Below are 27,346 nucleotides of genomic sequence, written 5' to 3' on the forward strand. Positions count from 1 at the left end.
TAATGGGTCTACACTCTATTACTATGGACTTGATCCATGGACATTGTTAACAGGAGTCATTAGTGTCAGCACAGTCAGACATAAATAGTATAAAGAATGCACAGGGGTACCTTTATACCCACTTAGCGCAGAAAGCATTGACCAACCTGGGTGAAGAAGCTCAGTGTGTGAGTCTGAAAGCAGATCCCAATTATACCCCACTCCCATGGTGATGATGTTCCTTACTTCCGTGTAAAAAATAGTATTTTGTCATTTAAATCACTGGTGGATTCAATGTTATCCTGGATGGTAAGCTTGATAAATCCTTCTGAAACACGCAAATAGCCTCAGAGTAAAAAAAAAAAAAAAGGTGGTTTAGAAGAGACCTGCAACCGGATACTTTACACACGGGGCACTTAAAGAACAATACAGGACTTATTAAGAAATATAAAGCAGTCTCTATGGATCACAAACATTCATTTGTAGATTTGTGTTGGATAAAAGATATAGAGTATTTTGCCAGTAGAACTCCGACCAAATGGAACAAATATTCATTTAATATGTAAGAGCCATGGTATTTAATGGCAAGAGGTCATTTTGAAGCCAATCATCAGAGATTTGACCATCCCCATGTTGGCTATATTGGAGGTGGGAATGACCATATTTGGACAACAGAGGCTGAGCAGCGGGATCATGATTGGTCAGAGCTGTCTGCAAGGGGTGAGTGGTATGATGATGATATTGATATTAATATGATTCTACTTTTTATGCTGGAACTTTTTATGCTGAAAACTTAATAACATGGTACAATAATAACTGAAAAACAAAGGAAAGTAAACAATATGAAGTCAAGGTTGGAAATGAGAGTAAAATATTGGAAAGTTGTTAAAAACATCCAATTCCGTTATATTAGCATCCTACATCTAGTAGAGAGGAAATGCTAGCTACAAGTAGGGATGGGAATCGAGAACCGGTTCTTTTTGAGAACCGGTTCCCAGTAGCTTGATTCCTTGCCTGTCTGCTTATCGATTCCGCCTTCATTGTGCATGCGTGATGACATCACACATACACTGCATTGTTTTGGTCAGAATGTAGCCAACATGGTGTTGAGGCAGAAACTGTCTAAAAAGATGACACCAGGTCCACTTACTTGGAACACTGTCAGAGCTTCCATGTCTTCAACAGGGTGGAATCCCTCCAATATCCTCAAACATTTGTCCACAGCATGTGAATCATTTACAGCAATGTCATGTATTTGATACTTTACTTAGCGGTGCTTGTGAATGTAGCGGCAGAGTGAACGCCGGGCCAGTTCCGGTTTGGGCAACAAACGTCGTAACTCCCCAAATACAAGTTTCCAAAGGTAAGAAGGGAAAGGAAATGAGGTGCACAACAATGGGAGACGAGTCGAACCGGTTCCACGTAGTAGAAATGCGGCATTAGAGGAATTAGTAAAGAATCTTTAGTTTCACTCTCACTGTACCCCTCCCCCCCAACCGGGCCCGGAGTCAGCTGTTCTTATTACTTGTACATGCTGTATATGTTATAGTTTCTGGGCAGAGATGGAAATATAAAAGACAGTTAATGCAAACACACCTGTTTGTACTCTTATTCCCTCACCCCATGAGAATCGATAAGAGAATCGATAAGGAATTGGATTAATACGCAATATCAATAATGGAATCGGAATCATTAAATTCCTAATGATTCCCATCCCTAGCTACAAGCCTTCCAGCAAAAATCTGTGTGTTCTTTTGTAAATAGATATGGTTTATCAGCTGTTACTGACTGATGTATCATGTTTAATCTGTTTTAGTAAGGCTCTCCAGGGTGGATAGACTGGATAGCCCCATGAGGTGTTAGCAAGATATGCGTTAGCATGCAAATGTAGCTATTTCTGGCAATTATAAACGTAATAATGCTACTGCATAGCTTTCTGATTTGGCTATTTTTTCCATCTGTTGTCACAATGCTTCAGTTTAATACAGTGTAGTACACTAGTTTGAAATTTGGATATGTAAAATGGCATAGATTCGATAAAATGAGTGACGCACAAGCAATAAGTTTGCTATTCTTCCTGCTGATGCCTCATGTCTTTTCGAACATGTATCCATTTCTGTTTTGTTTAAAGCTCTCAGTTTTTCAGCTTAAAAAAACAACTGAGCTCAGGGTTCTTTATCCTGTAGGCAGTGAATCCCAACACAGAAGAGCTTTTAGGCTTTTTTGTTTGTTTGTTTGTGTTATGTCTCATGTCAAAAGTCGACCAGGAAAAGCTCATTGATATTTTTTGTTTCTTGTGTTGTTGACAGCTGCAGTAGTGTTTTGTCAAGACTCTCCCAAAAAGATTATTGGAATCCCTACAAAAATACTGTAGAGCCTATGTAATACCAGGCAGTTCTTTTTTTTTTTTTTTTAATTGAAAAATACAGTGTTATTATGCAGTGTAGTCGAAATAATATTGCCACTGCATTTTTACATAATGTATAAAGCTGTTGTCCAAGATATGTGGCAAACAGATATACTGACATAATGTGACCATGGAAATGTAAATCATCTTGTGGTGACCCTGGGCATTCTGACATTAAACTATTAAATATAGATGTCAGAGGATAATTATTATTATTATTATTATTATTATTATTATTATTATTACCATGACGCTTTATCAGAGAGTAAGTCAAAAGTTCTTTCCATGCCTGGTGTTCACCTGACCTCACTCCTCTAATTAAGAAGCTGAGATACAGGAGCAGTCAGTAACAGTTCATGTTGAACAGCTACAACAAACAAAACAGCTGAGTAAAGTGGGCGTACATTTGTTTCTCTGGAACTCTTTGTCCTGCACAGAGTGCCTTGTGACGATGATTGAATGCTAAAGAAAGTAGATAAAGGCGTTCTTTCTAAAGGGGTAAAAAGTTGAAAAGAGGCAGCGAATAAAGTTATGTGACAGGAGAGACAAGGGGATCTGAGAGGCCTGAAAGGAAAGTCTTAAAAAAAGAAAAGACCGTTCCATGAAATAACAAAATGTGAGGGGGCAGGAGTTGCTGTGTGCAGTGTAACTTTCTCCATCAAGAGTGTGCAGTGGAAGTGTCAAAGGGCTGGAGAGACACCCAATAGGGAGTGACACACATCACCTAACACTGCTCTACTGCTCTGACCCTGTCGTCCAAAAAGCACAAATCTGGTAGCACCTGTCCAACTTTTCTAAAAATGAACTTTTCCTGGACTCTGATGTTTGTGCAGTCAGATAATGATATGCCCCGAACTCACATCAAATAGGAATGAACCGAACCCCCCCCCCCCCAAAAAAAAAAACAGGAGCAATATCCTGTTGTTTTAATCCAGTACATTAGTGTTGTTGGACTCATCTCAGACCTGGGCATAGACTGTAGATCAGTGTTTTTCAACCTTGGGGTTGGGACCCCACGTGGGGTCGCCTGGAATTCAAATGGGGTCGCCTGAAATTTATAGTAATTGATAAAAATGAAAATGGAAATTTACTAATAAAAAAATATATGGTGAGTTGCGAAAGACAATCACAATATATAAAAGACATGACAAACTGTGAAGCTGAAACTGAAGCACTGTGGTACTGTTTATCTTAAAAATGTTCATTGTGGTCGGTTTCAGATGCTGCAGCTCTTCCATAATTCATAGTTTGAGTTCTTGTTTGTTCAGTATTAATTGTCAGCCTTGTAAATCCAAACTGGACTGACTGTACATATCCTGACCAAGGAAAATAAAATCCTCACTTTGTGCAGTAATCTACACCTGGCTTTTCTGCCTCCGTCCATAATAATATACATTATATAGACTAAATGTCATCTAAAATTAATGTTTATTTGCAACATAGTATTGCAAACTATTAAAATGATGATTACTATGATCAAAAACATAAATTTTAGCAAAAAAAAAAAATCTCCATTTTGAATGTCTGGGGTCGCCAGAAATTTGTGATGTTAAAATGGGGTCACAGGCCAAAAAAAGTCGGGAACCACTGCTGTAGATAATTAGTGGACAGAGGAACCATGATGTCACCCAGTGCACTGCAACAAAGGCCTGTACAAAAATAAGAAAATTAAACTCATTATTAGATTAAATGTCTTATTTCAAGTAAGATTATCTGCCAGTGCAGTAAGAAAATTGCACTTATCAAATTTTCTTTAAAAAAATCTAAGGATTATAGAATCCTAAAATTCTTATTTTAAGCAGAATATACTTGTTTAAAGTCTTCACAGTAAGATTTTTTTTATCTATGGTACACTGCAAAAATCAAAATCTTACTCAGTATATTTTTCTCATTTCTAGTCAAAAATATCTCATCACGCTTAAAATAAGACATAATCACCTAAAGAGTAACTTTTCAGTGAGATATAAACACTTATTTTTAGACAATAAATCTTGAAAATCTTATTTGAAGAAATCTTACCAAGATAATTTTTATTTGTTCCATTGGCAGATTTTTTTTTTTTTTTGCTAAATTCAAGATTTTTTTTTTTTTGCTTTATTAAAGCAAAAAAAATCTGCCGATGGAACAATTGAAAATTATCTTGGTAAGATTTCTTCAAATAAGATTTTCAAGATTTATTGTCTAAAAATAAGTGTTTATATCTCACTGAAAAGTTACTCTTTAGGTGATTATGTCTTATTTTAAGTGTGATGAGATATTTTGACTAGAAATGAGAAAAATATACTGAGTAAGATTTTGATTTTTGCAGTGTACCATAGATAAAAAAAATCTTACTGTGAAGACTTTAAACAAGTATATTCTGCTTAAAATAAGAATTTTAGTATTCTATAATCCTTAGAGTTTTTAAAGAAAACTTGATAAGTGCAATTTTCTTACTGCACTGCCAGATAATCTTACTTGAAATAAGACATTTAATCTAATAATGAGTTTAATTTTCTTATTTTTGACAGGCCTTTGTTGCAGTGCACTGGGTGACATCATGGTTCCTCTGTCCACTAATTATCTACAGTCTATGGCCAGGTCTCATCACACTTAAAATAAAACATAATCACCTAAAGAGTAACTTTTCAGTGAGATACAAGAGCTTATTTTTAAACAATAGATCTAGAAAATCTTATTTCAAGAAATCTTACCAAGATAATTTTTACTTGTTCCATTGGCAGATTTTTTTATTTTTTATTTTTGCTAAATTCAAGAATTTTTTTTTTGCTAAATTCAAGCAAAAAAAATAAAAAAAATAAAAATCTGCCGATGGAACAATTGAAAATTATCTTGGTAAGCTTTCTTGAAATAAGATTTTCAAGATTTATTGTCTAAAAATAAATTCTTATATCTCACTGAAAAGTTACTCTTTACGTGATGATGTCTTACTTTAAGTGTGATGAGATATTTTGACTAGAAATGAGAAAAATACACTTGGTAAGATTTAGATTTTTGCTGTGCATTGACCTTCAGAGCTTTAGAGTCCTTGTCCTTTAGATCTGTTTCAGTATCAGACAAAGAGGACTTCCAAGACCACAGCTGTAGGGATGTCATTAAACTTTCTGTCTACTTGCTGGTAAAGGGGATATTATACCTCACTCTGTATCAATCTGTAACGTTTGAAACAAAAACAGAAAAACAAAACTATATAATACTGTTGGGTCATTTCATCCCAAATCAACCAGATTTCAGAAAGCGCCCCCATGACCCCCTAAGAAAATTCTGAAAAAATTCACACTTGTTCACCGACCAGATAAACAAACACATCCAAAATTGTAATGTCATATCTGTAATAGTTTATGAGATACAGCCCTTTGAAAATTAATGTTTGTTTTTTTTTTTTTTTTTTTTTTAATTTTGCAAATTTGCTTTTCGGCCAACTTTGAGGAGCTATATCTCCTTAGGTATTCAAGCCACACTGCTGAAACTTACTCTCTGGGGTGAAATCCCCCTGAAAAGACCATACTTTGTTTCAAAAAAATTGTAGGTGTCTTCATGTTTGGTCCATGAGGCCTTGAAATCAGGCGAAAAGGCTGATTCTTCAAAATGTCTGCTCTCTTCAGGCTTGTACTGTTCCATAATGGATGAATGTAGAGACCTAATTTTTTTTGCATGGATTCTTATGGTCAAGATGCAACACTATACTACAAAAAGACTAAATTTCAATGAAAAGTGTTGCTGTGAGGCAATGAATAAAATGGGTCGATTTCAATTTTTCACAAAAATACTCTTTATTTGAGCACCCAAATTACCATGTGGCCAGTTAATGAAAATTCTGATTTTTTTTTTTTTTTTTTACCATGTCTTCATATATGTTTCAAGATGTTGTGGACAAAATTTTAGCTTTGGGATAGAACTGGTTCTATTTCTAACATTTTTTTTTACTGCACGACTATATTTTCTTCAAATTGTATACAAACGTAGGTGTAAATGGCCTTTTTAACAGTATAATGACATTGATTATTGCACAAGTTATGATAATGCTTGAGATATTTGAACTAGGTGTGGAACTGCATGATGGTTCAGATAGAATAATTATAGATTTCCCAGAACTGGCTCAGGTTGATGCCTGGAGTAGAGACTAGTAGTAGAGAAATTGGATGGAGCTGGTCAGTTGACCCAATTTCACTAGGGTCAATGACATAAATGTAGCTAAGATTTCCCAGAATTTTTATGATGCTGGCCAGCCTAATTTTGGGAATTCTATTCATAATCCTGAACAAACTTATTCATCATGGAGGAAAAATGTGTTGTTGGATTGATCTTAAAGGATGAATGTCACAGAAAAATTAGGCTGTATCTCCTAAACTCTTACAGATATGACATTAAAATTTTGGATGTGTTCGTTTATCTGGTAGGTTAACAAGTGTGAATTTTTTCAGAATTTTCTGAGGGGGTCATGTGGGGACCATTGGTTGAATTGCCATGGAATGACCCTTTTGTGTACAGGGTGGGGAAGCAAAATTTACAATATTTTGAGGCAGGGATTGAAAGACAGTCTATGACCATTTAGTTTATTGAAAGTCATGAGAATTTATTTGCCACAAGAAAATTGACATAATAGAAAATGTTTTTGGTAACACTTTACTTGAAGGTCTAGTTTATAATGCATTAAGCACACATTCATAAGACATTATAATGCATTTATAATGCATTATAAAAGTCATTACAACAGTTTATGATCATATAAAACAACTTATACCAAGGTTAATAAAGTATTATAAGTGTAGGCATAATGTATTAGAAATTCAGCTTTCATAATGTTTTATACATCCATACCAAAGTGACAACAGTGTTTGTAGGAAGAATTTCAAGTCCTGGGTTACAGGACACATTATCAATTGTATGATATAACACAAGTATGATGACGTATGAGCAGTATCTGCTAGCTCTAAGTAAAATGTAAGTCAAAAATTATACATCCAAGTGTTCTTAATAACTCTTTATTTTGCAAAAACAAAACATTAAAAGAACAGAGACAGTAAATAGAAGTGTTACATGTTGCTTTATACATAAATAAAAAATATTGTGGCACCTCTAAATCTTTGTTAATTCAAACACATACTTTTTTTTTTTTTTTTTTTTTTTTTTTAAATAAATATGAAATCCCTAAAATAGGTGGGTATAGGGACCAGTGACAAAACCTAACAAAAGTTCCCCACCTAAAAAAATAAATTCCCTCCCACTGCTTTGGTATGGATGTATAAAACATTATGAAAGCTGAATTTATAATACATTATGCCTACACTTATAATACTTTATTAACCTTGGTATAAGTTGTTTTACATGATCATAAACTGTTGTAATGACTTTTATAATGCATTATAAATGCATTATAATGTCTTATGAATGTGTGCTTAATGCATTATAAACTAGACCTTCAAGTAAAGTGTTACCATGTTTTTATTCTATGTGTCCTCCTTCTTTCTCAATAACTGCCTTCACACGCTTCCTGAAACTTGTGCAAGTGTTCCTCAAATATTCGGGTGACAACTTCTCCCATTCTTCTTTAATAGTATCTTCCAGACTTTCTCGTAATAGTTTTGCTCATAGTCATTCTCTTCTTTCCATTATAAACAGTCTTTATGGACACTCCAACTATTTTTGAAATCTCCTTTGGTGTGCAGAGTGCATTCAGCAAATCACACACTCTTTGACGTTTGCTTTCCTGATTACTCATATGGGCAAAAGTTTCTGAAAAGGTATGGATAATAGTGTTAGGTATGATTATGACATCAATATATGTTTGGTTTCAAAACAATTGACGTAGTGCCTGCTGAGAAAAAACAACTAAATGTTCATTGTAAATTTTGCTTCCCCACCCTGTATATAATCTGGATCCGCCTAGATTTAGTCTTGGTCTACCTTGGTCTTGGTTTTGACCCCTCGAGGTGTTGGTCTTATCTTGATCTCTGGTCTTGTTCATGATTTAGTCCTTATTTCAGGTGATCTTGAATACAGCATTAAAACATACTGTGCAGTACTTTCAAGGGAAAAGTAAGAATATTCCTGAAATCAGCCACTGGGCCATTTTCAGTCTGAGAAAAGCATGTTGCAAACAAAGCCTTGGCCTTGTACTCACAGAAAGGATTAAGTTGTTGGGGAAAAGAGGAGTGAATGAAGAACTAAAATGATCCTGAAATAGTGAAAGGCTGGATTTCAGACTCTATACAGCAGTAAATCCTCTTTTACCTTTCCTCCTCCATCCTTCTACTGATAGTTCAATTGCACACGCCGATCCAGACATGCGTTCGGTCATAATGTGATTGTTCGCACATAAGTTTGCACGACCGTTCTCTCAAACATTTTTGCATTTTTTCACTCAAACAATCTTACTCCATACACAATCCCAAACACACACAGATGCGCACACATGCACGCACTCACGCAAGCATTATATCTCTGTTGTTCACCTTGACTTAGCAGAGGGCTGTTTCCGTAAATCCATCCTTATCTCAAGTCTCAAATGCACCCAGATATATGACCGTGGGATCTGACTGAAATATGTAACACTATCAACAGGAGTGATAGACACACCCATCCACACATTTACACACATACACACACAAATATTATGCACAAATATGGAGAGGCAGAGAGCTTTGTAAGATGGTCGAATCAACAAGTGTTTGCAGCCGTGTTTCAACGCAAGTATCAAGTGAATATGAAGCAGATTTAAGCCAATGATTTGCATTTCCATCAGTGAATAAATTAGACTCCTATAGCGTTGTCAGAAAGTGTGTTATAGGCTACGTTACTGAAGGCTGTAGAAGAAGTAGAGCATCCCGTTGCTGTTTTCAATCTAAAATAACTGATGTTTTTTCCATGGATGAAACCGAACAATAATTCGTTACCCAATATGAACCTGTTGCTACTAACATTCATGTTTTTGTGCTTAATGGAAATATCCAGACTGACACTGGATCATTTCTGTCTTACATCTCTGTTATGTCAGAACTCACTGAGAATCCTTAACAACCTCGAGCAAGCATAAAAAAGATTTTAAATTAATATTTTCTGATGTGAAACAGGGCTGGTGTTGCATTCATAAACTGTTTTGTGTGATAATATATACAGTTTAGACTATCGAAGGCATACTGTTACAAATGAGCAAGAAAAAAATGTGGAATAAATTTCATAATTTAATGCAAGACAAACTGGAAGTTGAGAACAGAGAATATAATGTAGTATTGATATGGTCAGTTATTATAAGAGTGTAATTTCTTGGATGGACATGTATATATTAGATTAGGAATGCTTTTACACACACCTTATTTGTAGGTAGGTGGTCTGGACTTAGGAACATTTAGTGCTAAAGGTTAAAGATTAAATGTTAACTCACTTTATCATTTCTGTAGGGCACGGTTTTTCAACTTTGGGGTCCGGGTCGCCTGAAATTTCTAGTAACTGATAAAAATAAAAACTTACTAATAAAAAATACATGGTGAGTTGAGAGAGACAATCAGAATCCATAAAAGACATGACAAACTGTGCACCTGAAACTGAAGCACTGTGATACTGTTTATCTGTCAAATGTTCATGGTGGTCAGTTTCAGATGCTGCAGCTCTTTCTTAATTCATAGTTTGAGTTCTTGTTTGTTCAGTATTAATTGTCAGCCTTGTAAATCCAAGCTGGACTAACTGTACATATCCTGACCAAGGAAAATAAAATTCTCACTTTGTGCAGTAATCTGCACCTGGCCTTTCTGCCTCCATTAATAATAATAATAATAATAATAATAATAATCAGTGACGTACAGTGGGGTTCATGGTTGGGGAGGCACTGACTCTTTCAGAGCCAGATCTACAAATATATGGTGGCCTGAGAAACTGGAATAGAGAGAGTGAGCAAAAGGAATGGCCTGGGTATATGGGCTCTGCATCAAGTCAGCATAGGTAGACTGGCAGGAACTCAACAGGAAACCTTCAAAAGGAGCCATTTCAAACTAAAAATAAAAAAAAGTTTACGGTCTTACCTTTATTTGTACATGAAATCCATGCGCCGATCCTGGTGAATTAAAGTGTGTAAAAAAGAACGAAGGAGATTATAAGCGCATGAATCTGTGGACTCACAGGCGCCATCTATCATGAGGCAGGGGTACTGTTTGCCTCCCCTAGTGACTTTTTCACTGCGGTTTTCTGATTAATCTGTGAGCCTAAACACATTACAGAAATACATTCCGTACATTATGCAGATTATGGAAGGATAGAGCATATAATCAGAGTGTTTGAAAGCATTTTAACTGCGATATACAGAGGGACAGCGACACAATATTTTCATCGGGTACCAGCAGAGTTCATGAGGGGAGTAGACAGTTCTCCTGGAGGCACAGCACAGCGCTGCCTCGCGGCGCATCTCCTCCCTGTATTTGAATGGAGCATGCGGAAATTCTGCTATTCTAATTGACAAAAAATAAATAAATAAATAATAACAATATTGGATTCGAACGGAAAATGAGTTTGTAGGACATATCAGCTGACAACTATCAACATTTATTATATTTTATAGTCAAGTTTTTTTTCTTTTCAAGATTGACAAGGGAGGCAGAGAGCCTCCCCTGCCTCCTCTGACTGCACGTCACTGATAATAATAATAATAATAATAATAATAATAATAATAATAATAATAATAATAGTAATAATGGATTGGATTTATATAGTGCTTTTCTAGACACCCAAAGCGCTTTACATTATTGACCCATTATTCATTCGCTCTCACATTCTCCCTCTGGTACATTATGTCGACTAAATGTAGTCTAAAATTAACGTTTATTTGCAACATAGTATAGCAAACTATTACATGATCAAAAACAAATTAATTTTAGCAAAAAAAATGTCTTGAATGTTTTGAATGTCTGGGGTCGGCAGAAATTTGTGATGTTAAAATGGTGTCACGAGACAAAAAAGGTTGGGAACCACTGGTGTAGGGAAATTCAGTTTGTATTTTACCCATTTCAATACATACACACAGTAACCTTCCCAACCATTAGCAATTAGCATCAGCACTAGGGATGTCCGATAATATTGGCCCACCGATATTATCGGCCCAATATTGGCATAAGAATGTAATATCGGTGAATATCGTTATTGGTTTTTTTGCCTATCATTAAAACCGATAAAATAATGCCTTGATTTCGCCGGCATTTACTGACGCATAATTGAAGCATTGTTTGTAGCTGGAAGAAATATGCAGTTTTCAAAATTGTACAGTAGAGTTGCCACACTGTAATAGACTCATGGAGTGAGGAAGAGAAAATAAATAAATATGGCATTTTTTCCACAACTTAAGTTGAAGTATGTATTCTTTGCACAGACAGTGTTTACATTTTGAAAGCCTTGTTGCATTTGAGAATGCATCCGATGGGGCATCACAATAAAATTAGGCATGATGTGTTAATTCCATGACAGGAGATATGTGATGTTACCTAAAATTAGTTTAATATCCCACATACATCGGCAGCAGTATCGGTAGATATCGGAATCGGAAATTAAACGTTGGACAATACTGGCATATCGGTTTTTGTCAAAAAAGCCAATATTGGACATCCCTAATCAGCACATTAGGAGCAGTGAGCTGCCATTGAAGGTGCCCGGGGACTGACTCTTTATACATAACACTTCTGTTCCAGGAATATTTCACCTTTATTCCGGAATGACGTCTGTGTAAAGAAATGGAGGATCATTTGGTCCCACCTCTGTCACGGCTCTGTAACGCCTCTGGAGGTAGAAACAGAGCTGTGATTAAGGTGGAATCATGATTCTGGAGCGCTATCTAAAAGGAACACCTCTCATTCCACAACCAAGGTGTGATGTTTTGATGACATATTGCGTGTGCGACCCCCGCACCATATACAGTAAAGAAACATATCAACGCAAACAGAAAGATGTCAAACTGGGGGGATGCCGTTTGAGTTTGAATTAAATTTCAAATCTGCACCGCAAAAAAAACATCACTCTACTCTGTCCATCTTTCAGTGTTGTTCTGAGAGCCAACACTGCTATGCTCGGGGTATTTCCGACACGCAAGTTATACGTCATACTATATGCTGTGGTGTGTCACTGCTCCTTTGGTTCTGGAATGCAGGTCCGCTGTGTAAAAGTCCAGCCTGTCTCACCTCTGTCACTCCTTTGTCTTGGCTGTGGAAATCAGTCAGTGGAGGAAAAAAGGTGGGATCAACATCTCACCTTTTTTCCAGGATCTCTTTGTTAAAGTAGCTTAAATTTCCTCACGACTGTGGTCAGGGGAATGGACAGGAGAATTAATCTATATGTGCCTGTTTTTAACCCTATAATGCCAAATGTATCATATTTGATGCATGAGTTTTGAAGCCCTCTACATGATCAGTGTAATATTTTTTTCTTGAAAAACCTGATGTATACAATTAGATACATGCAATACACAGATAATCCACCAGGGGGGAGGAATTCGTTCACCAGAGGCCTTTACAGTGACCCTACAATATTATCAGGAGGCAGAACTTTGCCAATTTTGAAAAGGAATGACCAATTTGTTAGACATGTTAATGTTATATTATGTTTTTGTTTGTTCAAAAATAATAATATTTGAGCAGTGAGAACTGAAACTCATACATGTAAACTGATATTTGAAAAAAAAAAAAAAAAAAAAAAAATTGGTTCTTCAGAAGGACCAATAAAGGCTCCAGTTTCAAAGAACTGGAATTTTCTGTCAATGATTTAATGGTTCAGGCTTTACAGGGTTAATGACAGGGGAAACTGGAACCTATGTGGTGCAGAAAGAACCGATAAACTCAATAGAACCAAAATTACAGGTATGGAACCTCCCCCAGACCATGGTGTGGACAAATTGGCTGGTCTTTGGTCTGAACAAAGAAAATAATCTCAGTCTGTGTTGAGTTGAATCATGGATCAGTTGGTTTACAGCGTGAAAATACTTGGTTCGGACTTTCAAACCAATTGCAGAAAGTTACACAAGGTTGTCGTCATCTTACAGACAAAAGAGGAAAACTAATACAAGATGAAGGAATTGAAAGTGAGCTGATCTATAATGATGTGTAAACCACCCAGTAGACATAGATGATCACAACAAGATGGAATGATATCATGTAAACTTGATTAGTTCACTCCAAAACCAGCACTGTGAATGTAGAACTAAGAAGGCTTAGTGTATATCCTGAAAAAACCTAAAAATACAAAGGTTCAGACTTTGGCTTGGAGTTTAATCTGCGTAAATGTCAAAAAATCTAATTCTACATCTATGATAAGTATGCCATCATATCATCATACTATAAAGACCATGGTTATGCAACATGCCTTTAAACCTATTGTCAAATGAATTGCACACACTCAAGCTTTCTGACATACATCTACATCTGAAATATAATACACTCCACTGCTCCTTTTAGACTGTGAATATGTGTAAATGCATGCTCTTCCAAATCCTCCATCTTATTATAGTGGCAATATTTCTTTCTCATTTTGACTTGCAAATATGTTTGGACTGCATATCAAGTGTTAAAACTGTTTCAGAATAATATTTTACCATAATCCTGTTTTTATGCATAGTTCATGAGCACACTGTCTGACAATCAAACGCACAAGCGTCGCTGTTTAAAACCCTTCTCCCTCTAGGCCTGTGTAAAGCACCCTACACTGAGTGGAGAGGATATACTGTAAGGATAGACAGATGTGTGAGTGAATGTATGTGCGAGTCAAACAAGGATGGTCAAGACTCTGGGGAACTAAAACATGTCAGTTTCTGGGGTGCAAACTGGCTGATTGCAAAGACAGATCCTGCTGGGTATCTTCAAACTAAAGTCGTCTGGAAAGAGAGGGTAGATGGAGAAAATGAAGGAGTGGTGGAAAGTAAAAAGATAGAAGGTCCTAGTACTTTTGTTACATTAATATTTTCTGTGTTGTCTGATTTTGTTTGTTCCTTGTTTTTTGTGTGTTTGTTATGTTTGTTTGATTGTTGTTGTTGTCTGCTTTGTCTTATTGTTTACTTTATTGTGTATTCATATGTGTTGCCTTCAAGGATTTATGTATGTATATATGTACTTATTTATTTTTTTTACTTTTCTGGTATGTCAATATGGATGTGTATGTGTATCTATGTATATGTGAGCAGGGTGTGATTTGTCAAAAACCAGAGGGGAGAATGTTTTTCTGTTTTGTTTTGTGTTTTGTTTTGTTTTTTGTTTTTTTTGGGGGGTGGCAATTATAACGCTGTCATGCAACTTTACATCCTGGGTTCTATTCATCTATTACAGGGGTGTCAAACTCATTTTAGTTCAGGGGCCACATACAGTTAAATTTGATCTGAAGTGGGCCGAACAAGTAAAATAATAACATAATAATATAGAAATAATTTCAAATCTAAACTTTTCTCTGTTTTAGAGCGAAAAAAGTACATTTACATTATGAAAATGTTTACATCTACAAACTATCCTTTCAAAACATTTGAATAACATGAACAAACTGAAAAAATACGTGTAATTTTAACAATATTATGCCTCAGTTTATCATTTACACATGTTCAGTATAACTTTAGGATCACAGTGGATCTACAAATACACAAAACATTTAATAACAGGCAGAATATTATTAAAATTGAAAAAAAAAAAAAAAAAAACGCATTTCAGGTTGTTCATATTTCTCCAGGTTTTTCACATTTTTTGCGAAATTATACTTTGTTTTAGTGTAAATACATGAAAATATTTACATTTACAAAGAGAAAAATTTGGAGTTGTCATTATTTATATGTTATTATGATAGTATTTACTGGTCCTGCCCACTTGAGATTGAATTGGTCTGAATGTGGAACCTGAACTAAAAGGATTGTTAATAACTTAGTGTAATTTCTGCATTTCACAAATTCATCCCAAGGGCCGGACTGGACCCTTTGGTGGGCCAGATTTGGCCCCCGGGCCGCATGTTTGACACCTGTGATCTATTATACAGCGGATCGTACACAGAATTTTCACAACTTCTAACCTGTATCCACTGGACACACAAATCCTGGGCAAGACCCCCACCCCCCACCCTTTACAGTGCCCCAGTGCATGGGGACATTTGCGAATTCTGAGACTGCCGACAGTTCAGTTCAGGTGAACGTTAGTGCCAGTATTGTAGATATAGGTGGAAGAAAACTCAGTCACAACCTGCCTGTTATTTTAGTTGGTTGGTTGTCCCCCCCTGAGGATGAAATTGATTTAGCAGAAGTAGGGATGTAAAAACCAGAGGGCGGGGTTGATCCCCCCTCATTCCCCCCAACAAATTGGATCCTGTATGTGAGGATGATAAGTGAGGTTAATTACTTGCAAAAGATCGAAGGGACTTGATTTTTTCATATATTATGCTAATAAGAAGCTAAAGGACAGACTGTTGTGCGGAGAAGCGGTGGGATTAAATACATTACACCTGGTTACAAAAAAATGTTTTTTGCAAGTTGTCTAGGTTTTTTCAACTGAATTAGGACCATTTTGCACCGCTAAATCCAAAAATGACATCTGTTTTTCTCAATCAGGTCAGGGTTTTTTTTACTAATTTGATTTTGAAAAATTTGATCGTCTCACAAAATTGATTGCATTTTTTGTGACTTTAACAGTTGATTTTTTTATATAGTTCTCACCCAAAATAGGTTTTAAGAGAAAAAAAATCATTTGATCTCTTGATTCCTGTTAGGTACAATGGTGTATTCACCGCAGATGTAGCAGAATACGTCAGGCTTATTTTTGCAAGATCTTCTAGTCGAAGCCATTTCATTCACCGGTAATATTAAAAAAAACAATCATAAATTGCCAAAAGTAAAATCTTCAGAACTCGTTTATTGCAAGAAATATGAAAGAATTTTGTATCATATAATGTGAAAATGCCCATAAATGTAAGCAAAAATGTTAAAAAGCCAATATGTAGCATAGTTCAGAAAGTTGACCTGATTGAGCAAAATTAAAGTAATTTTTGGATTCAGCACACCAAAATTATCCTAAAGCTCAAAAAACTTAAACAATAAATTTGTTGTTGACCAGTGTTATACTTCCTCCCACTCCTTTTCAAATGTGTAAATGAAGTTATGTATATGTATAAGTTGTTTTTTATTTTTTTTGTTTTCTTCCATGACTTCTTACTACCTGTTTTATTTCTAAGAACTAAGTAAGATTACTGTCTTGTTGCATATTCGAAATAACCTAAACTAAAGTAAAAAAAAAAAAAAAAAGAAAAAAGAAATGAAGAGGAGAAATAAAGGCAAAGGGGGAAATGAGAAGAAACGACAGGTAGCAGAAATGGCCTTTTGATTAGAAACTTCATGTGAGTCTTAACATTATGCGGAAAGTTTCAAGGTCAGACATAGAGTAACTAAGAGTCCAGGAAAGAAAGTGTACATAAATGGGATACTGGAACATTAAAAGACGTACAGCTGAGTCCAATGTACACATAGGGCATGTGAGGTAAACCTTTACAGAGCTTCAGAGCATCAAGGGATAAGGGGAGAAGGAGAACAGGGGTAGAACATCGAGGTTGGAGCCCTGGCATCCAGAGGGACAACCCGCCTGCAGAGCAATGCCACTGGGCATTGACACTTCCCCTACAATGATTAATAGGGCTGTCACTTATGACAAATGCAGCACTGTGTACGTGACCTACTTCAAGATAGCAGAAATACAACATTACTTCTTCCTCTGTTTCTATTTCCTCTTCTTTCTTTCCATCTAAAAAGGCGGATCAGGTATTTCTCCCACCAGTCCTCAAATGCCTCCTTCTAGTCGCTGGGGTTGTGCCAATGTTCTGCCTTTATCTGGGGCTGTAAAGATCCTCTGTACTGACTGAATGGGTTTGTCTCCTCTCTGTGCAAAGGGACCAGGGAAGGACATTATTGAGTTTGTGATGCAGTGAGGTCCCCTACGAGTCCAGGGCTGACACCAGTGGGAGACAACCAGGACAGGTTTTTCACACCAATCCTGCACCTTGTTCGGTACACAAAGAATAGTCTAGTAATATCAAAGAATAGTCTAGTCATATCAAGTTCTTCATGCGTTCTTCAAAAGGTGTTAATGGAATACCTGGCAAGAGTTAGGCAGTAATCTAAATAGTTCCAGGAAGGCAGTAAAGTGACACTTGTGCCATTTAGGAAAATGACTGGATGACACCTTATAAAGTTGGACTTTGATACCTTAAGGGTGTATTCACACCTGAAAAGTCCTTTGGTCCGCTTATTTGATTCGGATCAAATGCGGACTTTATTTTTTTCATTTGGGTCGGATCACATTCACATTGCACTTTTTGCTAGTGGACCAAAATGTGTGAACAGAAGCACGCATGTGATGAACTGCGCTAGCATTGGAAAGAAAAGTCAGGGGCAGGGTGAACCAGAGACGGCCGGTGTTGATGAAAATAGACGTGGTGCTCCTACATACAGTTATCATTTTCGGAATATAAATTGTATTTTTACAGACGCAAATTTACAAAAATAACGTTAACACTCAAGAAAAGCTCAGTCGGAGCCAGTTTCATAATACGGGCATCTGACCAAATGTCAATGGCACACTCAGTCTCCTCATTGCTCCACGTCTGTCCACAGCTCATAGCTGCTGCTATCAGCTCTGACCACCCGTAAACCTCGGCTACTTCCAGTGGCTACGGTGGCTCGTCAAGCACAAAAAGGCACAAGATTCCCTGGTTTGGTTCAGTTCGAGGTCAGTTGTATTCACACCAGAAGTGAACCGGCCCAGAGTCCGGCCCAGAGTCCGGCCCAGAGTCCAGAGCTTGTTTGGTTCGAATCAGAGTTCGCATGTTTGTATTCACACCTAAAAAAGAGTCCGGACTTTCTGGGGAAACGAACTCTGGTCCGTTTTAAATGGACCAAACGTGGTAGGTGTGAATACACCCTAATTTTAAGTCTCTGACAGCCATATGATGGGAGTAACAATAAACAAAATCCCGTAGTGGATAAAACAAAGCCAGGGAGGCAGAAGTATAAGCCAACAGAAACTGAAGGAGCTTCAAATTCTACCTCCATAATGATAATGGGACAACATAAGAGAAACAACATTATACCCTGGGCACTAGTCCATCTCCTCCCCTAGTCTTTAAGTGCAACTCTGATGAGCAATGAAGGACAATCAGCTGTCCAGAGAATGGACAAAACCCAACAATTACATTGAATTGTGATCAACTCCCTTAGTTAAGTTTGTGGTCAGTTCTGATTGAGTTCACACAAAGTGGGAGGAGTCGGCATCAGCTGGCCGGACATTAACATGGAGAGACCTGGAGCTGCGTACTATTTGTGGGTTAATATTCTGATTCTGATCAATGTCATATAATTAAGGCACCAGAGAACTGAATTATAATATTATAATTAATTAAACAAATCTATTCTACTGACAATTTCAGCCTTACTCTTCAAAATTCAACTCTGGCTCTGTTAAATAGTCTGGAAGCATAATAGACCAAATAATATAAGAACAGAATTCACTTTCCGCCAGATAACAAGCCCTAGGCCTCTGTTTAATCAGTCTCACATTAAGATTACAAACAAAACCAAAACCAAGGGATTTTGATGGTCAGTATAACTATTGTCTCCTTTCTTTCTTTCTTTCTTTCTTTTTGTAACCTTTATTTAATTGAAGGAGATTTTACAAAGCATTACAAAACACAAAAAACAAACCCCTCTATACTTAATAACTGTACACATATTTCCCCTTGTCTTCTTTACATCCTCCTCTCATTATCTGAATTGAACTGGAATTCATATACACATTTAAGTGTTGCAGGGCAAGATAGCATTAGGTTAAGTCTAAAGTTTTTGAAAAATTTTTTTTTGTGATGCATCTGAGGTTTGTTGTTTTGTGAAAGATTTTCAAGTTTTGTTGTAGATCACACTGATGTCACATATTACAAGATGGATGTTTAGTTATTCCCATATTCCCATACATTAGCCTTTTACTAGAGTTTGCCGATGATGTTTATTCACAAAAACCCTGAAATAGTTATGCAGTTGAGAGGATAATTTTTGCTGAACAGTGAGTGGAAACTGTGCAAAATATGGTTTTCCTTGTCAGAAAAAGCAGAAGAATCCCACTGACATTTAGTTAAGGGAAGTAAGAAGATGCTATTTTCTGGGTTAACCTGTTAAACCCTGACCATATTTTCAGGGGAAAAACGCCTAAAAAGACATACCCAAAGTAAATGAAGAATTACTTCACAATAATAAGGTTCATATGGATGTTCTTGGTGTCTATGGGCATTTAGAGACCTCACAGAATCTATTCCCATTGTCTAAAATATTGTATCTATTACTATGCCTGAGTAAACTGTAACAAACTGAAAGAGAAATTAGAATTTTTTATCCTTGCCTGTTTTGTTCCGGCTGGATTGACGATGATATTCATAAATTAATTGTTTGTGTCGGAGATTTTTAATAGCGTATATTTCACCCCACAAAGATTAAAAATCATGTTTGAACATTAAAGTTTGCACTAAAATACAGTTCTGATGTACTTTTATTAACATTAGGGTCTAAACTTTGAGCAAAAGTTGAAAAAAACATCAACATTTTATAGTAGATGAATATTAATATAATTTTTGATCGGGCTAAAGGGGTCATATTTTGCTAAACCCACTTTTATTAGTCTTTGGTTCATTTATTTGTGTATTTGGACCCTAATAGTTCCAAAAGTTTGAATTTGAACCCTCCAGGTGCTGCAAAGCTATCTTTATATTCATTTTGGCAAAAATGGAGTGGATTTCTGCAACCCATTTTAATTCCTTCTTAATTTGTTACGTCTATAACTATTTACATCATGACATTTGCACATATAAGACTTCAAGACTTCCGACGAACATTTCTCCGATATAATTGTTTGTCAGCAGCACCAGTTGTAGTCCATAATGAAAATATGTCCAAACTTCATGTCGATTTCCTAAAATGTTCAGTTGTTGGTTTTATTAACGAACACAAGTGGCTGAACAGGACAGAACAACCTGAAGGAGTGTCATTACTCAGAAATAGGGTTGAAGATGGACCTGTGGAGTTGAATTAATGAAGAATTCAGACCCAAGCAGAGCATTTACAGGTTATGTAGACCACAGGGAAATTTTTAAAACGCATAATTCCATTTTAAAAAACCCCAAAATATTACTCCTTTAACTTACAAAAATATATCTCTGCTCTTTTCCGATAAGTTGTTGAAGAGTTGGTCTGAGCTGCAAGTAAACACAGTTGTTTTGCCATGCAATAAATATGCATGTCTTTCCATGTCTTTATTCGTTATGCTCATAATTAAAGTCATGAATCACTTGCTTTTAGCTGCTGATGTGGGATGTACTTCCATTCTAGTACTTTGGTGCAGCTTTAGACACAGCCGATCATATAATCCTCTTACTGCATTTAGAACAATGGGTATGCATCAGTGTCGCGGCTCTAGAGTGGCTTAAGTCATACCATGCAGTCAGTGTTTTCTATGTAAGGACTGCTAAGGCTGGTTCTTTCATTGCTGCTTTGTTGTGGGGTTCCTCAGGGATGAGTCCTTGGGTTGATTTTATTTGACATCTGTTTTCATTTATATGCAGATGATACCCAGGTTTACTGCAGCTGCAATAATGTCAATGAAATCTGTGACTGTTTTCCTGCCAATCAAATCCAAATTGGCGCAGCTATGTCTGTGCTCTGAATCCTCCTACATAGATGATAAACATACTTCCTATACTACTAACATACCCAAATCTCATTCATTCACAGTATACAAAGCTTAGTGTTTTAATCCATACTAATGTAACTTTAAATGTGTCAGGAAACTGAGACTTTTTTTCTGCCACAAACCTTGAAACAGTTATCCACAGTTTTGTTTCTTCAAGATGAGATCATTTTAGCTCCTTTTTCTTCACCTGCAAGAAAAACATTTCTTTACCGTCTACAGTTAATCCAAAATTCATGTACCAGAAAATGGGAGCACATTAGACTTTGTACTTTTGCACTAGCTGACAGTTAGTTTTACAGCTGATTTTAATAAGATACAGTACTTTTAAAGCTTGAACAATTTGGCTCCAAAATAAATTTCTGACCTTGTAACACCCAATATAGCACATGACAGAGCTCGAGACACACTAATTCTGCCCACTACTTATGTTTCCTAAATCCAGGTTAAAAAAAACACTAGACAGTCCCAGATTGAAGATGCTTGGCCCCTTAGATCATCTCCACCACAGTGAATAATTCCCCTATGAGATGAATACACTAAAGAAACATATACATTATTAATCAGTTCTTTGATCCTTAAAACGTCCCCCTGGAACGTGGATTCATGCTTCTATCTTCAGTTGCTCTGATACTATTTTAGTGATTTTAGATTCAGTACTGTCAGTTCTATTATCAGAGTTTGAACAGGTCTGATATGGAAAAGGAGTGAATTGGCAATGAGTATAAATATGAAATTGCATGTTCCTATATTCAAAACTTTGGTCAGTAATGCCATCAAATATACTGGATTTAGAAATTAAATCAATTTTGGATTATTTTACCTACATAGGTACACACAAACATATATACATACATACTGTACATACATACTGTACATGCATACATACATACATACATACATACATACATACATACATACATACATACATTCATACATACATGTATACATACATACATACATACATTCATACATACATACATACATGTATACATACATACATACATACATACACACACATATACACACATACAGTACATACATACATACATACATACATACATACACACATATAAACAGATATACATACAGTATATACATACATGCATACATACATACATACATGCATACATACATACATACATACATACATACATACATACATACATACACACATACATACATACATACATACATACATACATACATACATACATATTGTACATACATACATATATACATGCCTGATTGTAATATACCCAAAAGGTAAGGATAAGGAAAGACTTTTGCTTTCAGGGTCCTTAAAATTAGAATACTTTTTCCTCTTATATAGTCGAGTCCTCATGTGATCCTTTCCTATGCTATTCATTTCATTGTTTTTCTTTTGTTGTTGTATTTCATTGCTTTGTTTCATGGTTTTTCATTACTGTATATCTGTGACTCAAGTGTATTATTTATTGTTATAAAATAATTATTTGTTTCCCTCAGCCTTTGTGCACCGCAGCAGTGCCTATTCAACCTCCACTTCCTATGTCACCAACCAATTCTGAGATCATTCCAATATGTAATTATGGCTGCGCAGATTGTGGTCTTTGAAAAATCTGCATTTTGGGCTGAAAATTGTAGATAATAGAGGGAATTCAGATAATGAGCTTTGCAAATGGATAAAACAAAGCACATGTAGGACTCTGAAGCTCCCCGTAGACCCCCTACAAAGGGAACGGATCAGCTTATTTCATGAGTCATAAGTAAGACTGGTTAAGTTTTGTCCCAGGCGGTGCAAGTAACTGAAGCAGTTCTACATCTATGCCTTGCTTGGAGACTTGTAGCTATGCAGAGTCCTGCTGAGCTTAGGTTTCTTCTGAGTCAGTTTGTCTGTATGGGAAAAAGAACTCCCAGTGCACAAATGATTACACATAATGTACAAGTACACTAAATAACAAAAAAATTATAAACTAGAGAAGCACGTGTATAGTCACACAACATTATATATTTTTTTTATAAAAAGTTAACTCTTTCTCATTACAAATAGCTGCAGTGAAGGAAAGAGCAAAAAGGACGTTCAAGTCTATTTAAAGCTGTGAAGTTTGACAGTATTTGCATGTTTAAGTGAAGCTGTAGGTACAAAGCACCATGCTGAGCCAGTCACAGAGGAGAGATGATAGAGGGAGTAAAAAGGACAGGACACCAAGAGGATGAATGTGAATGTGCATGGAAGTAGACAGGAGTGTTTGGGATTTTGTAAAGTTATTGTAATAGGGTATTTACCTGCTCCAGGTGCTCCAGGGATGCTACCTCAAAGGTTATGTGTATGCAAATGATATTTTCTCGCCTGGATTGTTCACCACAGCGGAAAGCACTTCATGAGGTCCTTTATTGCGTGACCTTGTCATGCTGAGATGCTACATGGAGAATATTTTCCTGTGAAATCCATGCTGCTAAATTCAAGGGGTCAGCTCTGGTACCAAGCACCAAAGACAAAGCATGAGTGCACTTGTCTTTGAAAATGACAGAAATGATTTTGGGTGATGTTGGGAATACAGAGTGCATGTGTCCGAGGTTTTACCATGTCCTTATACAGCTTTACTCAAGGTAATTTCTTATGATGCTGTTGTAGTTTGTGCTGTAAATACATATCCATAGAGATACATGATGATATGTACATGTGAACATACCTATGCATAAAAAAACATGAGAGTCAACAGTGTGGCAAGAGGTGTACAAGTAACGGCTAGAAATGAGTTGTGCAAATACAATTGTGTGCAATGACTATTACAAGTGTCTAAAATGTGCAGGAGTTACAACAACAGGGGGCAGTAGTGCACCACAAAGCACCCAAACCACCAATTGTCCCACTCAAAATTCAGTCCATCACTCACTAAAAACAGTCTCTACCGTACATCTGTGTTTTAACGTCATCGAGTTTTCTCTTTGTCAAAATAACAGTTTTGTAAGCTCCACGTATGGTTCATGTTAACTTGATTAGCTCAGTTTTTAGTCTGATCTGAAAATAGCCACAGTAAAACCGTAAATCACTTTCATCTGGAATGATTTTTTCCCCTGTAATTTGTTCTGTCAGTAGCTGCACTTAATATCTGTTTTGGTCAGAATTTTCACAATTTAGTAAGTAAAAAACACAGCTAACTTAGCAACCATAAAAACACTGTCAGTAAGTGCATGTGTTTATGGAGTAAGCTATTGCTGCACTGACAACTTGTGAGGTCAAACTTCATTCCTTTATTCTCCAGCAGGGAAAGCAATGCGGACTCTTTTTGCTTCTATTTTTATCATTTCTTTTCTCTGACTTGAAATGTTCGGTTAATATTGTTCTATCTCTCCTTCCTTATCAATAATAATGAATTAGAACTAAGTCTAGTGAGTACATCATATGTACTTACTGTGTTGGACTAAGGCTGAGAGGTCAGACTCAAGCCTACAGCGGCTCACTACTCACTCTAGTGGTACTAAGTGGTATTACAGAGTACTGGCTCTGGTCAGGCTGATAACACTGGTCTACAATTTTTTAGAAATGATTTGCTTCAGACATTAAATGTGCTAAATGTTACATATTTTAATAAGATTAATTAGAAAATAAATGACAAAAGTGCTGGTTTGCTAATGTTTTCAAGGTATATGATTAAGTGTTATTACACATATATATTGGTTTATGTACATTTATATAATAGTTTTATAAATCTTCCACTTAATAGAACCTGTAAAGTGAATGTATTCTAATGTGCAGACAGTGTTTTGAAGTAGATCTTGTAGCTCTGAGACAAATATTCCTTTTGAGTCAAACCCATTCTCTCGTTAATTCTTGAGTTTCACATTTTGACCCAAGGCTGTATCTTGGAAAGTTCAGCCAACCAGCATTTTTGACTTGATTTTTCTTTATCAGTGACTCTCATGTGGTAAAATTTCATTACTTTTATTCTGGAAGCATTTTCCTTGTAGACCAGTGTAATTTAGTACAAATCCTAGCAATAAAAGGCATCAAAACTGTTATTTATAAACATTTTAGATTATTTTGGGGTATTTTGAAGTATGAGTATTACAAGTAACTCGTTTCAATGTGCAGTGTGTAGGATTTGGAGGAAATGAAATATCCAAAGTTATGTTTATATTAGTGCTGTAAAATGATTAAATTTTTTTACAAGATTAATCACAGGGTTGCTGTGGATTAATTTTGATTAATCACAATTAAATATCATACATTTTTAATCTATATTAATCATGTTTCATTTTGCATGAGTAAAAAGACTCAAGAAAGAAGGGAATACATGACAAGGTTCAAGGTTTGAGTTGCATTTTACTGACATTAAGGGCAAAAATTCAAGTTCTTGGTTATGGACTGAAAATATATCAGTTTAGGGTCAAATTTTCTCAGGAATCTGAATCTGAAATCATTTATGCAAAATCTTTTGTGGTTTTCAAATCACTGAGCCTTTATTGACACAATGTTGAAACAAAAAAACATGAAATTTGGCCTATGCACTGCTTGATTTAACAATTCAATTTCTGTCAAAAATCAAACCTAACATGCTTTCTTCTCTTCATCTGTGAGCTTTGAATCCTCCCCAGGAGGTCTTCCCTCCTCCACCCCTGGATGGCTTTCATCTTGGCATCTTAGCCCTATTCAGTCAGTCTGAATTAAAAAAAAAAAAATCAATTAGGCATTCCTCCATAACATGTGTAAGAGTTGTTTTATTAGTTTAACTATAAATTGATATATAGAAGGCTTCCTAAAGTGACTCTGCCTGGTTAAATTGGCTTCATCATTGACAGAGCAAGTCAAAATCTAACAAATTGGCGGGCAGTTTCAAAAACGAATATGAAAGTTTGGTTGTAAAAAAAAAACTTGATCTCACTTTAGGAAAGTAAACGGGCCTAAATAATATAAACTACTTGTAGCCCATGTAGGTGGGCATGATTGATTAAATTTTGGAGGCTAGGTATTGGAAATTGAGTGACTGCAAGTTTTTTTTTTTTTTTTTTAATAACAGTATGTGTTTTTTTCACAAACTAAAAACTGATGGGGGTAGGGTTAGTAAAAGTAATGATTTTGCTGATCTAATATTAGAACATACTTAATTGTTGGGTAATGCTTTATTCACAACAGAAAAGAAAGAGAATGGTGTATAATACATACAGATTTATGATAATGTCAACTCTACATAAAGAATTATAAGTCAAATTCTTACCTAGAAGCCAAAAAATCCAAACAAAATTGTCACAGGACGTCTTCTGAGGAACTGGCTGATCTGACGTCATTGACTTTGAACTGAAATCACTGAAACTGATTCTCATTCAAAAGGGCAGAACATAAGCTCTTCTTCTGAGGTTCAAAGTAAGCAAGTTCAATGAAAATTTGCAAGCAGCAACAGGATTAATATGGGTTTTCAAATTATTTGTCACTGAAAAAGGGTAATTTTTGCCCACTTTTCAGCAAACATCATGCAAAAAGTCACACAAGGACAAGTGAGACACATTTTTTGATGTTATATTCTGAAACTACACAATTTTTCCAATAAATTCAACACGAGACACTGCATGAAAGGTATACATTTATTCCACAAAATTTTTTTCACAATAATGTCACAATAATATTGCTCAGTTTCAACCTTGTCATATATGCACTTAATGTGTTTGTTGCAAGCTGGGCAACACTTCAGCTGAAGTGCTAGCAGAATCCCTGGCCAGTGTATGCTTCACATTAATGTGGTATTTTAAGCTGGAAGTGCTTCGGTGAAAAGAAAACTCCTTCCTGCAGAGTACGTATAATACTTTATGTCGGTTGACTGTTCCGTCTTGTTTTTTTTGTCCTCATATTTCCATCCAGAGGGCCAACGTACTGTTTAGCGTCTTCTGTCTTTATTTGGGTGGTTCTGCTGCCTGTCACTACTGGATCAACTGCCCATTTGTGCGTGTGTGACAGTAACTCTACTTGGACAAACTGCTTGAAATGCGTTACCAGAGACGTTCAGAGTCATTTGTGCTGCAGATGGGCTAATTGTATTAAAATTTTTAATCAGATCATGATGATGGATTAATGTGTTAACCCTCCGGTATCCCGTCCAGCAAGGCCCTCACTGAGCACCAAGTGTGCCTTTTTCGCACACTTGTGGAATAATGTAAAAAAAAAAAAAAAAAAATCATAGAGTTTGTTTTTAATTCTTTTACACTTCTTTTTCTATTTCATCAACTTGAGCCGTAAATAAAAATACCAAATTCTCAAAAATTGTCACAT

At 36.0% G+C, this 27,346-nt stretch overlaps 1 long non-coding RNA gene across 1 annotated transcript; it reads right to left on the minus strand.

The window, feature by feature from the left end:
* Positions 1–1,113: 1,113 nt before the first annotated feature.
* Positions 1,114–27,035, minus strand: LOC115433416 (uncharacterized). Its single transcript, XR_003937359.1, has 3 exons — positions 26,899–27,035; positions 15,442–15,449; positions 1,114–1,124 (listed from the first exon to the last, which is right to left on the minus strand). It is a non-coding gene; the product is annotated as an uncharacterized LOC115433416 (long non-coding RNA).
* Between the last annotated feature and the right edge of the window lie 311 nt (positions 27,036–27,346).

This window comes from Sphaeramia orbicularis, chromosome 14, assembly GCF_902148855.1.
Source record: "Sphaeramia orbicularis chromosome 14, fSphaOr1.1, whole genome shotgun sequence".
Classification (NCBI taxonomy): Eukaryota; Metazoa; Chordata; class Actinopteri; order Kurtiformes; family Apogonidae; genus Sphaeramia; species Sphaeramia orbicularis.